This window comes from Cnephaeus nilssonii (genome assembly GCF_951640355.1).
Source record: "Cnephaeus nilssonii genome assembly, chromosome: 3".
NCBI classification, from domain to species: domain Eukaryota; kingdom Metazoa; phylum Chordata; class Mammalia; order Chiroptera; family Vespertilionidae; genus Cnephaeus; species Cnephaeus nilssonii.
Window position 1 is genome coordinate 51,802,382 of NC_137074.1, and position 14,680 is coordinate 51,817,061.

Below are 14,680 nucleotides of genomic sequence, written 5' to 3' on the forward strand. Positions count from 1 at the left end.
TTTTTTTAGGTGAAGGCTACTTTTATTAAATGACTGAACCATGTAATTGCCGAGGCCACTATGTACAGGGAAGAGAGGGGGAGCTTTATTTCTTGGTCTCTTCCTCCTTGGACAGAGTCCTGATGCTCTATCTCCTCCTCCTTGGCCTGGAGCCGCTCTTCACCGGTTTCCTTGGTCTCAGACCTGCGGGCCTCGGCCTGGTCAGCCAGAAGCTTCTAACGAGCCCCGTCGGCCTTCAGCCTGTGGCTGTGTTCCATGAGAATCCGCTTGTTTTTGAACATGTTACCTTTCACTTTCAGGTACAGGCTGTGGTGCATGTGGAGGTCAATCTTCTTAGATTCGCGGTATCTTCTGAGCAGCCGGCGAAGAATTCTCATCCTCCTCCCCCAGGTGGCTTTCTCAGGCATTCGAGCATTGGCAGTACCCTTCTGCGTACCTGTGCCCATTTGCCGGCCCTTCCTGCGGGCCAAGGTGATTTTCGGGCTTCGAGCCCCGGAATGGACAGTCACAGGCTTCCGGACGATCAGCCCATCTTTGGTCAGCTTCCAGATCTGCTGCCGGGCGTTGGCATTGGCGATTTCATTGGTTTCATTGGGTCCATCTAGACCTGTACCACTTTTTTCTTCTGTGCTATTAGCCAGTGATTAAGTTTAAGCCTTCTCACTTCTGCCTGAAGTCTTATACAGACAGCCCAACTGGCTAACTTTATAGCATGATGGTTTTGACCAACTGGCTAACTTTATAGCATGATGGTTTGTTGCTTTTCATAAACTATGGTTATATCTTGTTCTCTTTGGTACTTTTAAGAATTAACAGTATAATTTTGAGACATTTCAAAGAATATACAAGCTTTATAAATGTGCCTTCTTTGGTTATAAGCTTGGTTTCTCTTTTTTAATTGAATTGTATATTCCTGGAATCCACACAGCTTCTCTTGATAACTAGAAACTATTGACAGTCAAAAGTTGTGTCCTCAGACACTTTAATCAAGCTAACCTCTTCTAGATTTGTAACTTCTATGTCAAATTTAGAAATAGAGTAGGCCATTTCAACATTTAATTGCAGTCCTGATGCATAATCTGTATATACAATAACTTATTGTTTCAATGCTTCAACACAGTGTAACCTTTTGGAAGATGCCTATAGTGACACTTTGAGATTCAAATTAAAATTCAACTGCAAGTAAGTCAGTCAGAGAAAGATAAATATCACATGATCTCACTCATTTGTGGAATATAATGAACAACATAAACTGATGAACAAAAACAGATCCAGAGACAGAGAAGCATCGAGCAGACAGTCAAACCTCAGAGGGAAGGCAGGGGAGGGTGGGGGAAAGAGGAAGAGATCAACCAAAGGACTTGTATGCAATGCATATAAGCATAACCAATGGACACAGACACTAGAGGGGGGTGGGGAGGAATTGGGGGGATAAGGACACATATGTAATACCTTAATCAGTAAAGAAAAAAATAAAATAAAATTCAACTGCATGACACCATCAGTGCAAATAACTAAGCTAATTATCAAATAAACATTTTTCTGTGGATGGCTAAATTTACATATACCCATTAAATGATAGCAATTTCACAATGTTTTTTCTCTGCCCCATGGTAAAGCAAGCATTATAGGGTGTCGATGGTAATATAATGTCCTAAATTAAGAAATATTATCCTGGCTGGGTGGCTCAGTTGGTTGTAGCATCATCCTGTACACCAAAAAGTTGCGGGTTCGATTCGGTCAGGGCACATGCCCAGGTTTCATGTTCAATCCCAGTAGAGGTGTGTATAGGAGGCAACCAATTGATGTCTCTCTCTTTCTCTCTTTCATTCTCACTCTCCCTATCTAAAATCAATAAAAACATATCCTCTGGTGAGGCTTTTTTAAAAAAAAGAAGAAATATTAAAAGTGGGGTAGGGTGAGAATCCCAAAATGTCACAGGTCATAAAAACAAGTTTCAGAGCCACTGTGCAACTTCTGCTATATATTTCTTGATGTATCCTTTTAACCTATGCTCCTATAGCTTACCACTTTTAATCTGTCTCCCAATCCCCAGATCCTAGGAGGAAAATCTCATTAACCCAGCTCATTTTTTTTTTCAAGACAAGTCACTGGAATTAATCATTTGCACAGGAATGGGGGTAAGGATGGGCTGCAGGACAGCTGACTGGTAGACAAGGCAGTTCCCCTAAGAGAGGATGTCAATGTCTGGGCCCCAGCTATTAAACTTGCACATTCATCCCGGACTTTGGCCTCTGACTCAGTCCTCCACCCCAACTCCTAAGGTGATTTCAACCTTCACTTGTTCTTTATTCAATAATAGCCACTGAGCATATACTCTGGCCAGACCCTTCAGTAGGTTCCGAGGTTTATAGGTGAAATAAATGGTATTTCCTATCTAGAGCTTTTAAACCAAAGGAGGAAACGCATGATAAATCCCGAGTCAGGAGTATGCAGGGAGCTATCATACTCTGGGGAAGGAAATAGGGTTCTCATGTCTCTGTAAATATGAGCAATCTTGAAAAAGTAAGATCCAACAGAAGGGGAAAAAGGTCTTTCCAAGGACCTTTAGTCACAGTGAACTATATGACTACAGAGGTAAACAGTGACCAGATCGAAGGACCTTGCCTGCCATGCTAAGGAATTTGTATCTTAAGGCAAGGGGAAAACATGAGAACGACTTAAGCCTGGAAGTGCCGTGCTCTAATTTGAATTTTAAGGAGAGTGGGGCAAAGGGGTGGGGCTGTCTGGACTGAGACTAAACGCTCTAAGCAATTTTGAGGTTCTCAACCAAGGCAATTTTGATCAAGAGATCGTTAAGAAATACAACTGAAAAAAATATGATGGCCAACTGAATGTGATGAAGGAAAAAGAAAAAAGACTAAACTTGATGGTAACTCCATGTTTCAGGTTTGGGTGACTGGTGGGAGGTGGGAGGCGGTACCATTCAAATAGAGAAAACATTGATCTCTGTGTCTCAAAGTATGTCACTTTGGGAAGTCCTTAAATGTCCCTGCCCTAAACCAGAATGTTCTTGTCTCACCCAGAACATTCATGCGCAAGCTCAACCTTGAATGTTTCCTGCTGTCTCACTCCCACACATTCACTTCATATCTCCAAACCCCCAGGACTCTTTTTATCTTGTTGGTATCTGCCTGTCTTGCCTTCCTCCACCACTTCAACAGCACTCTTTACAATGCCTCCATACCTCTCCCTAGGTCCGTTCCCTGGCAATGTCAACCCGAATGTTCCCCACTCCTAGTCGCTGAGCAATACCAGAGACAGTTTATATCTGAAAGCAGTTGGAGTCACTGGAAAATTTTCAGCAGAGGAGTGTGATGTGATCTGATTTATATTTTAAAGGGAGCTGGATAGGCAAGAGGCTTTTGCGGCTGAGACTATGTATCACTGCATTCAGTGATACAAGACCTGGGTGCTACATACTTAGGCTTTTCAGCTGTCTTTGTATTAATTATCTGTGGCCAGATCTCTAGTGCACTAGAACAATAGCTATTTGCTACACAGTCTGTGCCCCTCCCCTCTCATGATTTGTAGCTAATTTTGACTCTTCACTAGGAAAATAGGAGTCAATAGGTAGGAACACTCTTCCTACCCCCACTCACATACTCATCTATATTCTCCCTTACCCACCCATCTCAGAGGAAAGTTCATTTCACCCTTGTTCTCTGGACCTCACCTTCCATTCTCTGAGAATGGCTCTATCAATTATCCACTCTGCATCCTCAACTTGTATCTCAACTGACCTTTTGGTTCTCTTTGAAGAAAAGAGAAAGAAATAACAGCAAAAAGTTTAAGAGAAACTATTTGAGTAAGGCAAAATAGGGGGAATGAGGTGGGTTTATGATAAGACTAGAGGCCTGGTGCATGAAATTGGTGAAAAGGGGGGGTTCCCTCAGCCCAGCCTGCACCCTCTTCAATCCAGGACCCCTTGGGTGTTGTCCGACTGCCGGGGATCGGGCCTACACTGGCAGTCAGACATCCCTCTCACAATCCTGGACCGCTGGCTCCTAATCGCTCACCTGCCTGCCTGCCTGGTAGCCCCCAACTGCCCTCCCTGCCAGCCTGGTTGCCCCCAACTGCCCCCCAGCCTAGTCGCCCCTCACTGCCCCCCCGGCCTAGTCGCCCCTCACTGCCTCCCCAGCCTAATTACCCCCAATTGCCACCCCTGCCGGTCTGGACGCCCCCAACTGCACCCCGGCCTAGTCGCCCCTCACTGCCCCCCCCGGCCTAGTCGCCCCTCACTGCCTCCCCAGCCTAATTGCCCCCAATTGCCACCCCTGCCGGCCTGGACGCCCCCAACTGCACCCCCCTGCCAGCCTGGTCACCCCTAACTGCCCCTCCTGCCAGCCTGAATGCCCCCAACTACCCCCCTGCTGGCCTGGTCACCCCCAACTATCCGCCCTGCTGGCCTGGTTGCCCCACGCAGCTTGCTGTTCAGTCGTTTGGTCGTCCCTCACTAACCCCCCCTGCAGACCTGGTCACCCCACGCAGGCTGCTTGTTCAGTTGTTTGGCCATCCCTCACTAACCCCCCTACTGGCCTGGTTGTAGGCATCCATCTTGTGAGGGTGTGATGATCAATTTGCATATTACCTCTTTATTATATAGGATAGAATGGTTTCACCCAGAACCAATGGTGGACTATCCATGTACCTTGAGGAGTCTTTAGAAACAGCGCCTGTGAAGCCTGGATGCTCTCTCGCCTATCCTTTCCACACCTCTGCTTTGTTCTTCTGCACACATGAAGCTCATTTCATCTCCCTCTCCAGGCTCAGCTCCCAAGAGTAACCAACCAACAGGAGGGAAAGGGTTTTCACTCTTGACCCAAATACTAAGTGTCTTGGGGGAAGCATTGGCCCAACTTGGATGATGTACTCCTGCAAAGCCAAGCAACTGTAGCCAAGGGGTCAGCCATCTACGAACACAGCTTCCAGAAGTCTGCTCTCATGACCATGTGGATGGGGGATCAGTTGGCAAGAAAGGAGAACTTATGAGTTGGATAAATTCCCCTTTGGCCATTGCTTTCTATCTCAGACTCTTCAGAGCATAGTCTCCATATTTCCCCTCTTACTCATTTCACTATCCACTGCATTCTATTCTTCCCTCCCTGCCCAGCCCATCTACTGTTTTCAATTAGGTCACTTTCCAATTGCCAAACCAAAGGACTCTTTTAAGTACTTGTTTTTCCTGACATCTCTTCAGCACTGGACACTGTTGGAAACTATTTTCACCTTGAAAACTCACAGACTCTCCTGCTTAAAATTCTTCAAAAGTTTAATATCACCTAAAGCTATGTTTTTTAAACTTTACTTAACCTTGGAACCCTTTGTTTAAAAGAAAAAAGTTTATCATCAATGCCCACCATCAAATGGACAAAATCGGAACTGGTGTGATTGAAACAGGGCGGGGAGACCAGTGCCTGGCCACCTGGCCCCACTCCCCATTACCAGATGACTCTCCAGTGGACTCCAAGGAATACTCACAGCTCCACTGAGTATAATTTGAAAACCACAGATCTGTAGGACAAACTACAAATTCTTTTATTTCATCATTGTCAACCTTTCCTACTTTCTTTGCTGCCAGTCTCTCTGCTCCAAATGGGTTCATCCACCCATGAAGGAATTCTCTCAGCTACTTCAGTGTGCTTCTTTCTCAGACCCTCCTCGGTACATGATATTTCCTCTGCCTGAATGGGCCTCCTCCCTTTGTGTGCCTGGTGAGCTCCCATTCATTCTTTAAAACTTGGCTTAAATGGAACCTCTTCCGGTACTTGCCTATCACAGTGACTTGATTTCTCCTCTGTGCTGTGGTTGTTCAGCCACCCTTTCTACGTAAGTCTATTAGAACAGAGCTCAGTTCAGTATTATAATTTGAGATTTTTATAGCCATATTCTCCTCAGACCTGGAGCTTTTGGGTGACCACATTATGTTCTATTCATCTTTGTAGCTCCAGAGCCTAGCACAGTGCCTGTCATTTTTACTAACGGTCTGATAAATGGTAAATAAATGGATTTTATTTTTTCCCCCAAAGTAATATTTTCCTTTTCAGATCCTCATGATTACTTGTGCACATATATCTATTTCCCTATCAGATTATGAGCTCAGACAATCTGTATACTAGGGTGGTTGTAACAATTAAATAAGATATACATAAAAGTGCCTAATAATGCCTGCCTCGTTGATAGTTTTCATCACGGCTGTATAACAGAATCCCATGTAGAATATTTGTGTGTTTTTTGGTTGGTTTGTTTTAATATAGGCTCGTGGGCCTTATCTACTAAGTCAGATTTCCATAGGTGAGGCCTGGGCAGAAGGCCCACAGATGATTCTGATGCCCAGCCTTTGTTATTGAAATTCAGTAACTGCTAACTAATGTTCATTTTATAACTCCAAGACCTGGCACAGAGACCAGCAATGTAGTAGGTGCTCACTAAATATAGGCTGAGTTGAAGTTGAAGTATATGATGTTTTCAACATTCAGATCATAACATTTTTTTTAATATCTAACAAGCCAAGGGTTTGGGGTAAAACAGTAGATGTAGGCTAAAGGGGCCCAGACCACAACTTGATTCTCAGTCCCTCATTATTGGGTCTGTACTTCAGTGAACCCTCTGCTCCTCTCCCTTTCTTCCACCCTCTTGCCACCTTCATGCCTTTAGTACATAGTAAGAAGACTTTCTCTGCCCAGCTGCAATCCCTTGAGATCCAAAACACCAAGGTTTCTAAACATTTGCTTCCTAAGTTCTTGATTTGGCTATGGTCTATGATGAGAACTTTCCTGGAGTCTCCCTTTCTCATAATTACCACATTTAATTGAACCTCAGGTCTTGTTGTTTCCCATGTAAAAGCTCTTGAGTTTGTGCCCACCTTAAAAATCTCAATGTCACTGCCTTGGTTCAGGCCTTCAGTACCTCGTCCCTGGATTATTGCAAATAACATCCTAACGGGGCTCCTTGCCTATTACAAGTTGAGTTGTGTCCCCCGCAAAATTATATGTTGAAGCCCTAACCCCCAATACCCCAGAATGTGACTATATTTGGAGATGGGGCCTGTAAGGAGATAATTAAGGTTAAATAAAATCATAAGGGTGAGGCTCTGATGTAATGTGACTGGTACCCTTATGAGAAGAGGAAGAGACACGAGGGATGCAAGGGCACACAGAGGCAAGGCCATGTGAAGACACAGATAGAAAGCAGACATCCTCAAGCCACGGAACCAGGCCTCAGGAGAAACCAAACCTGCCAACACCTTGATCCTTGATCCTGGGCTTTCAAGCCTCCAGAACCATGAGAAAATAAATTTATTTTTTAATATGTTTTTATTGAGTTTAGAGAGAGAGAGAGAGAGAGAGAGAAACATCAGTGAGAGAGAAACATCAATTGGCTGTGACCTACATGCCGCCTACTGGGGATAAAGCCCGAAACCCAGGCATGTGCCCTGACCAGGAATGGAATCTTCGACCTCCTGGTGCATGGGACAATACTTAAACAACTGAGCCACACTGGCCAGGCAAATTTCTGTTGTTTAAATCACCCAGCTTATGGCATTTTGTTACAGCAGTCCCAGTAAACTAAATACAGTCATAATGTCACCCTCTCCAAATCTCTGTACCACTAAAAATTATCTTTCTAAAAAGCTAATCTGGTCACATGACTCCCTGGCTCAAAATCCGGTGGTATCTTACATTGTTTTCTGGGCACAGCACACGGACATGCTCTGGCCTTTCTTAGCAGCACCATCTTTTATTCTTGCACCACCATTTCCAAAACTTCTGTTATACACATTATGTCAGTCGTGGTTTAAGTGTAACGAGCAACAGAAACCAACTCTGGCTAGTTTAAGAAGGAAAGGAATTCCTTACAATGCTGTTAGGTGTTTGTATTAGTCTGCTCAAGCTGCCATAACAAAATACTGCAAACAGTGTGGCTTAAACAACAGAGATTTATTTTCTCACAGTTGTGGAGACTGGAAGTCCAAGATCAAGGTGCCATCAAGGTTTGCGTCTGGCCAGAGCTCTCCCCTTGATTGCAGATGTTACCTTCTCTTTGTGTCCTCACATAGCCTTTCCTCTGCTCACCTGGAGAGAGGGAGAAACAGAGGAAGCTTTCTGGGGTTCCTTATTAGAACACAAAATTCTATCAGATCAGGGTCTCACTCTTATCACCTCATTTAACCTTAGTTACTTCCTGAGGTCCCATCTTTAAATACAGCCATACTGGGGATCAGGGCTTCAACATATACATTTTATGGGGACATAAACATTTAGTTCCTAACAGTGTTCCTAGAAGTTTTATTCATAATGGCCCAAAACAGGAAATAACCTACATGTCAATCGACAGGTAAAAAGACGAATACAGAAGATTCCCGACTACAATGCTTCAACCTAGGATTTTTGACCTTAAAATGGTGTGAAAATGGTATACATTCAATAGAAAATGTACTTCAAATTTTTGAATTTTGGTATTTTCCCAGGCTAGCACCACACTCTGCCTTGATGCTGGGCAGTGGCAGTGAGCCACAGCTCCCGGTCAGTCACATGACCACGTGGGTAAACAACCGATAGTCTACAGTGTACTGTGTTGCCAGTGTTTTTTTGGATATTGTGTGTGGTGGTTTTACATCCTGTCATGTCTTCAAAATGTCCATCTGTGTCTCCTGCTTTTGGTAAGAAGAAGAAGGAAACTACTCATGAGATGAAATTCAAGATAATTGCCCAACTGTAGGCTAATGTAAGTGTTCTGAGCATGGTTAAGGTCTGCTAGGCTAAACTATGTTGTTAAGTAGGTTAGTTTTGTATATTTTTTGGACTTTACATAAATGATATAATACTATATGTATTCTTCTATAACTTTTTTCTCTACTTTTTTATAGCTCAAAATCATGTTTGTGAAATTCACCCATATTAATGCCTATAGTTTTAGATCATTTATTTTCACTGCTATATAAAGATTCTTTAAAACGCTTTTTAATTTATTGATTTTAGAGAGAGGAAGAGAGAGAGAGAGAAGAAAAAATTGATTTGTTGTTTCATCCATCCATGCATTCACTGGCTACCTCTTGCATGTGCCCTGGCCGGGGATTGAACCAGCAACTTTGTCATATGGGGACGATGCTCTAACCAACTGAGCACTGAGCTACCTGGCCAAGGCTAAATATTCTTTATTTATTCTACTATGAACATATGAGTTGTTCACAGTTCTTTTTTTTTTTTTTTCAGAAACAATGATGCTATGAGCATTCCTGTGCATGTCTCCTTGTACGCATTTATAAGAGCATCTCCAGAGCCTAACTGGCATGGCTCAGCGGTTCAGTGTCGACCTAGGAACCAGGAGATCATGATTTGATTCCCAGTCAGGGCACACGCCCAGGTTGCAGGCTTGATCCCCAGTGTGGGCTATGCAGGAGGCAGCTGATCAATCACTCTCTCTAATCATTGATGTTTCTATCTCTCTCTCCCTCTCCCTTCTTCTTCTCCCTTTGAAATCAATAATAATATATTTTTTAAAAAACAAGAGCATCTCCAGAGCCTATACCCAGGAGTGGAATTACTGAGCCATGGGGTTTGCATATATTCAACTTTGTAAGATAGAGACAATTTGTTTGGCAGGTGTTAAACAACTTTGTATTTACTGCCTCCACCCTGTATGAACTTTTATTACTTCATATCCTCTCTAATACTTGGTGTTGTCAGATATTTTAATTCATGCTTATCTAATGGTATAAAAAGCATCTCATTGGATATATATGCACACACACATATATGTATATATCAACACTAATAAAAGAGAAAGATGCAAAGTGATCATACATCTGCGATGCCCACCAGCCAATCAGGAGTGAGTATGCAAATTAACCCAACAAAGATGGTGGCGGCCCCACCTCCCAGCCCCTCCAGGCCTGTGGGAGTCAGAGAAGTCGGGCACCAGCACCTGAGGCTGGCTGTGGCCAGGGAGACCAAGAAGCTGCCTGTCCCATGATCCCAGGCCAGAGCCAGCCGCAGAAGCCACCTGCCCCACGTCCACCTGCCCCACATTGTGGGGGAGACAGAGAAACCAGGCCCCAGCGCCTGAGGCTGGCTGCAACACGGGAGACAAAGAAGCCACCTGCCCTGTGATCCCAGGCTGCAGCCAGCTGGAGAAGCCACCTACACTGCATCTCAGGGAAGACGGAGAAACCACCCGCCTGTGGTCTCGGGTGCCAGCGCTTGCGGCTGTGGCCTAGGCGAAGCCACCTGCCCACCATCCCCTGCGGCTGCAGCTGGCCCAGGTGAAGCCGGCCCAGGTTCCGGGTGCCTATGGCTGACCAGAGGGAGGGAAGTCCAGATCCCGGGTGCCTGTGGCTGGGTGGAGGAGAGAATCCTGGGTCCCGGGTGCAGGGCCGAGGCAGAGGTGGTTAGGGGCAATCAAGCCAGCAGGGGAGTAGTTAGGGATGATCAGGCTGGCAGGCAGAGCAGTTAGGGGCAATCAGGCAGGCAGGAGAGCAGTTAGGAGCCAGAAGTTCTGGATTGTGAGAGGGATGTCCGACTGCTGGTTATCCCCCGAGGGGTCCTAGGTGGGAGAGGGTGCAGGCCGGGCTGAGGGACACCCCTCCCCCACGTGCATGAATTTTGTGCACCAGGCCACTAGTATATATATAATATCCCTGGTTATTAATGAGGTTTAACATCTTTTAATACACTTATTGGTTATTTATAGTGCCTCTTTTGTGAAATGTCTTCATGTCTTTTGTTCCATTTTTTTAATATTAAAAATCAACTTTTTTCCTTTTTATTGAATTTATTGGGGTGACATTGGTTAATAAAATTATATAGGGTGCGGATGTACAATTCTATAATACATCACCTGTATATTGTATTCTATGTTCACTACCCCAAATCAAATCTACTTCCATCACCATTTATCTCCCCTTTTTCCTCCTCTACCTCCCTCTTCCCCCTTCTTTTGCCCAGTGTTTATTAGAGTCATTTTTCTTTATATCTAGATATCATTTTTCAATTATATGTGTTACAAATATCTTCTCCTGGTTATGGATATTCTTCCTTTTTATGGCATCTTTTGATAAATAGAAGTAATTGACTTCAATGTAGTCAAATCTATCTTTTCCTTTATGATTTGTGCTTCTTGTGTCTGAAAGAATTCTTCCATACCCTGAGATTATAAAGACATTCTCTATAGAATCTTCTAAGTTTTGTTTCTCATGTGAATCTTTAGGCCCACATAGACTCAATTTTTGTGAATGGTAGGAAATAGCTACCTTCAAAGATATAGTATATTAGTGGCTAATTGTCTCATTGCCTCAGTGCTGTGCATTAAAAAGTCTACCCTAGGGGAGGGTGGAGACAAGGGAGATAGATCAACCAAAGGACTTGTGTGCTTGCATATGAGCCTAACCAGTGATCACGGACAACAGGGGGAGGGGGACATGCGTGTGGGGGGGTTTGGGAAGGGAATGGGGGGGGGGGTTGATGACAAATATGTGATACCTTAATCAATAAAGTAATTTAAAAAAAGTCTACCCTAGTAGATCACTTTTTATTTGTTTACACATCTATCTTCCCCTACTAGCCCACAAAGCATTTATTTTTTATATATATTATTTTTATTTATTTCAGAGAGGAAGGGAGAAAGAGGTAGGAACATCAACAATGAGAAAGAATCATTGATCGGCTGCCTCCTGCACGCCCCCATCCTGGGGACCAAGCCCACAGCCTGGGAATGTACCCTGACTGGAATTAGAACCATGACCTCCTGTTCATAGGTCAATGCTCAACCACTGAGGCAGACCGGCTGGGCCACAAATCATCTAAAAGCAATGATGGTGTCTTCTTATTTTTCTATGTATACTCAGGGCCTAACATAGTATCTTGCATTGTAAACATTGGCTACATATTGCTGGGTTTGTTTTTGTATTCTTAAATCCATAACAGTGTAGACCATCTGAACTAGAAAGAAACTGAAAACATTGTCTTGTCCAGCGCCTTTATTTTACAGTTAAGGAAATGGAGGCACTTATGAGATCACATGGGGATTTAGTGCCAGAGCTGGGGCTCAGCACACTATTACCTGTTTCTCCTAAAAGCCCAGACAACAAATCCAGCTCCACTTGCCATGGCCATCCAGCATCTGAACAAAACCACGGCCTGGTCAGTGAGTACAGAGAGCGGCACTGGTGTCTGCCACAACGGCAAAGGGTTAATGTGATTAATGCTGACAAATCAGAAGAAAATGGAGGAAAAGGCCAATATTGGTCATATTGAAAAGTGGAGGAAATACAGCCCTGGCCAGGTAGCTCAGTTGGTTAGAGCGTTGTCCCAATATGCCAAGATTGTGGGTTCAATCCCTGTTCAGGGCACACATAGGAATCAACCAAAGAATGCATAAATAAATGGAACAACAGATCTCTCTCTCTCTCTCTCTCTCTCTCTCTCTCTCTCTCTCTCTCTCCCCCATCATCTCCCTCTCTTTCTAAAACCAATAAATTTTCATTACCATTTATCCCCTCTATGCCCTCATTCACTTCCACATCTCTCCCCCCAAATCATCACACTGCTGAAAAAAAAATTTTTAAGTGAAAGAAATACAAATGGACCAAAACAATATTGAATTCAGAAATAAAACATGCAAGTTAGAAAGATATATCTTTCCCTTCTCTATCAGATGGTAAAGATGGGAAATAATACCTTAGAAAACAACCCATTAAAATGTAAACTTCCTGAGAACAGAGACTGTTTTGCTCACCACTATATCCCTATCATGTGGCACAAGGTCTGGCAGAAAGTTGGTGCCAATTAATATGTAATATTAAATAAAGGGCTAGCATGCCTGTGCGATATGGGCTTTCTTATTGCAGAGGGAGGCAGGCATATCCAGTCCTCCAGCCTTCCCTGGCCACACACAACACATGAGGAAATGCCTGCTGTTCATGGCTGAATATGTGCTGCAGTTCTGAAACTCTGGCCCGTGAGAAGATAAACTATCTTCAAAAAGAAAACAGGAAACATGTATAAGTAAAACATATTAAGTAAATATTGGTGAGACTGTGCAGATAGAGATTGTCATATACTGTTAAGAGCATTAAAACTTTTCTGAAGGACAATTGGGCAATATGTATCAAAATGTTAAATACGTGTATCTTTTAAATTTACCTTAAGAAAAGGATAGGACATATATACTTATGCATGTTTGCTACAATGTTGTTTCTAGAGACAAAGAGGATATATGTTAAATTTTTACCAATATGTTGGTTAAATTACAATATATCATTACAGTAGAATATCATGTAATATAAGTTTCTTAGGGGAAAAAAGGGAAAGAAAATAAGTTCAATGTTAGCAATAATTATTTGTTTGCTTTATTCCTTTACGTAGTCACTCTTTTTTAAAATAAACATATGTATATATATATTGTAATCAGAAAAATAATTTTACCCCTATTATTACAAGAAAAGTTTCAAATTCAAGAAAAGTTTCAGTTTGGGGAATTTCAAATTTTGTCTATTTATATCCTGCATATCTCATGAATTAAAAATATTAAATAATAAGACAGTTAAAATGATTTTTTTTAAATGAAAACCTTATGGGGAAGAGAGTAAAAAGTTATGCCAAGAATCTAGGCTTTTTTTTTTTTTTTTTACAAGATTAAAAAGAAAATACACTGTTATATTGTTCTAATTAACCGAGGAAAAACTTATACCAGTATGAAAAAGATAGACATTTTCCTGAGTTCCAAGAGGAATTTATACAAGCTTAATTTCTTTTCTTTTCTTTTTTTCCAAGCGCAATTTCTATTCTTATTACTATTAGCCAACTAATGTGCACTTCCATTCAAACCTCTCTTTAATGCTGAATCCATGGCTTTGAAAGTGCTTACACTTGAGGATGTGGTATTATCACAAGCACATTTTGGTACTTCCTTTTCGTGGCATCAAAACAGATACCTTATTTTCTTTGCTTTTATTACTTTTTTTTAAATTTGGTATTCCCCAATAAGAAAATGTAAGTTTAATCCAAACATTAGGGGAACTTAGTTTTGTTGCTATAGGTTAGAATTTAAATACTTTAAATGTTTGCACATGCAGTGAAGGGTAGGTTGATGCCAGGGGAGCGCCAGTCTTGGACTTGCGCGCTTCTCTCCTGAACTGCCAAAGGCCACCCACAACCTTCAGCGTGAACACACTCTTTTCTTCGAAATACCTCTATTTTCCCTTCAACTGCCTCTAGACTCTTGGCAGAAGTGCTAAGGAAGTAGAAGGCAGTAGAAATAAATTTGTCTTCTTCTTTCTTCCTGCGATAAAATTGATATTGATAGATAAAACCAAGCTATTGATTTCTGAGGCTGGAATTAAAAACATTTCGAGAAAAATGTGTCCCTTACTAGAAAAGCTAAGAAGCTGCCTACCCCAACTATATGCCAAAATGTTTTGTAGATGCCTCATTTCTTAATCTCTCTGCATGACAAGATGGCTTCTCGTTAAAAAGAGCGTGCGGGGAGTGGGAGTGGAGGGTGGGGAAGATGATGAATTCTAATTTATTAGTTTCTGTTCTACATCATGGTACAGATCTACATTACAATTTGAATTTTTTAAATTAAAAAAAAAGTATTTTTAAAAGAGGTTTTGGCCTGGCCAGTGTGGCTCAGTGGATTGGGTGTTGTCCCATGCCCA

At 42.5% G+C, this 14,680-nt stretch overlaps 1 pseudogene across 1 annotated transcript; it reads right to left on the reverse strand.

The window, feature by feature from the left end:
* Window positions 1-85: 85 nt before the first annotated feature.
* On the reverse strand, window positions 86-12,128 carry LOC307096691 (large ribosomal subunit protein eL19-like; annotated as a pseudogene). The gene is made up of 2 exons: window positions 12,082-12,128; window positions 86-630 (listed from the first exon to the last, which is right to left on the reverse strand). The product of its transcript is annotated as a large ribosomal subunit protein eL19-like (transcript).
* Between the last annotated feature and the right edge of the window lie 2,552 nt (window positions 12,129-14,680).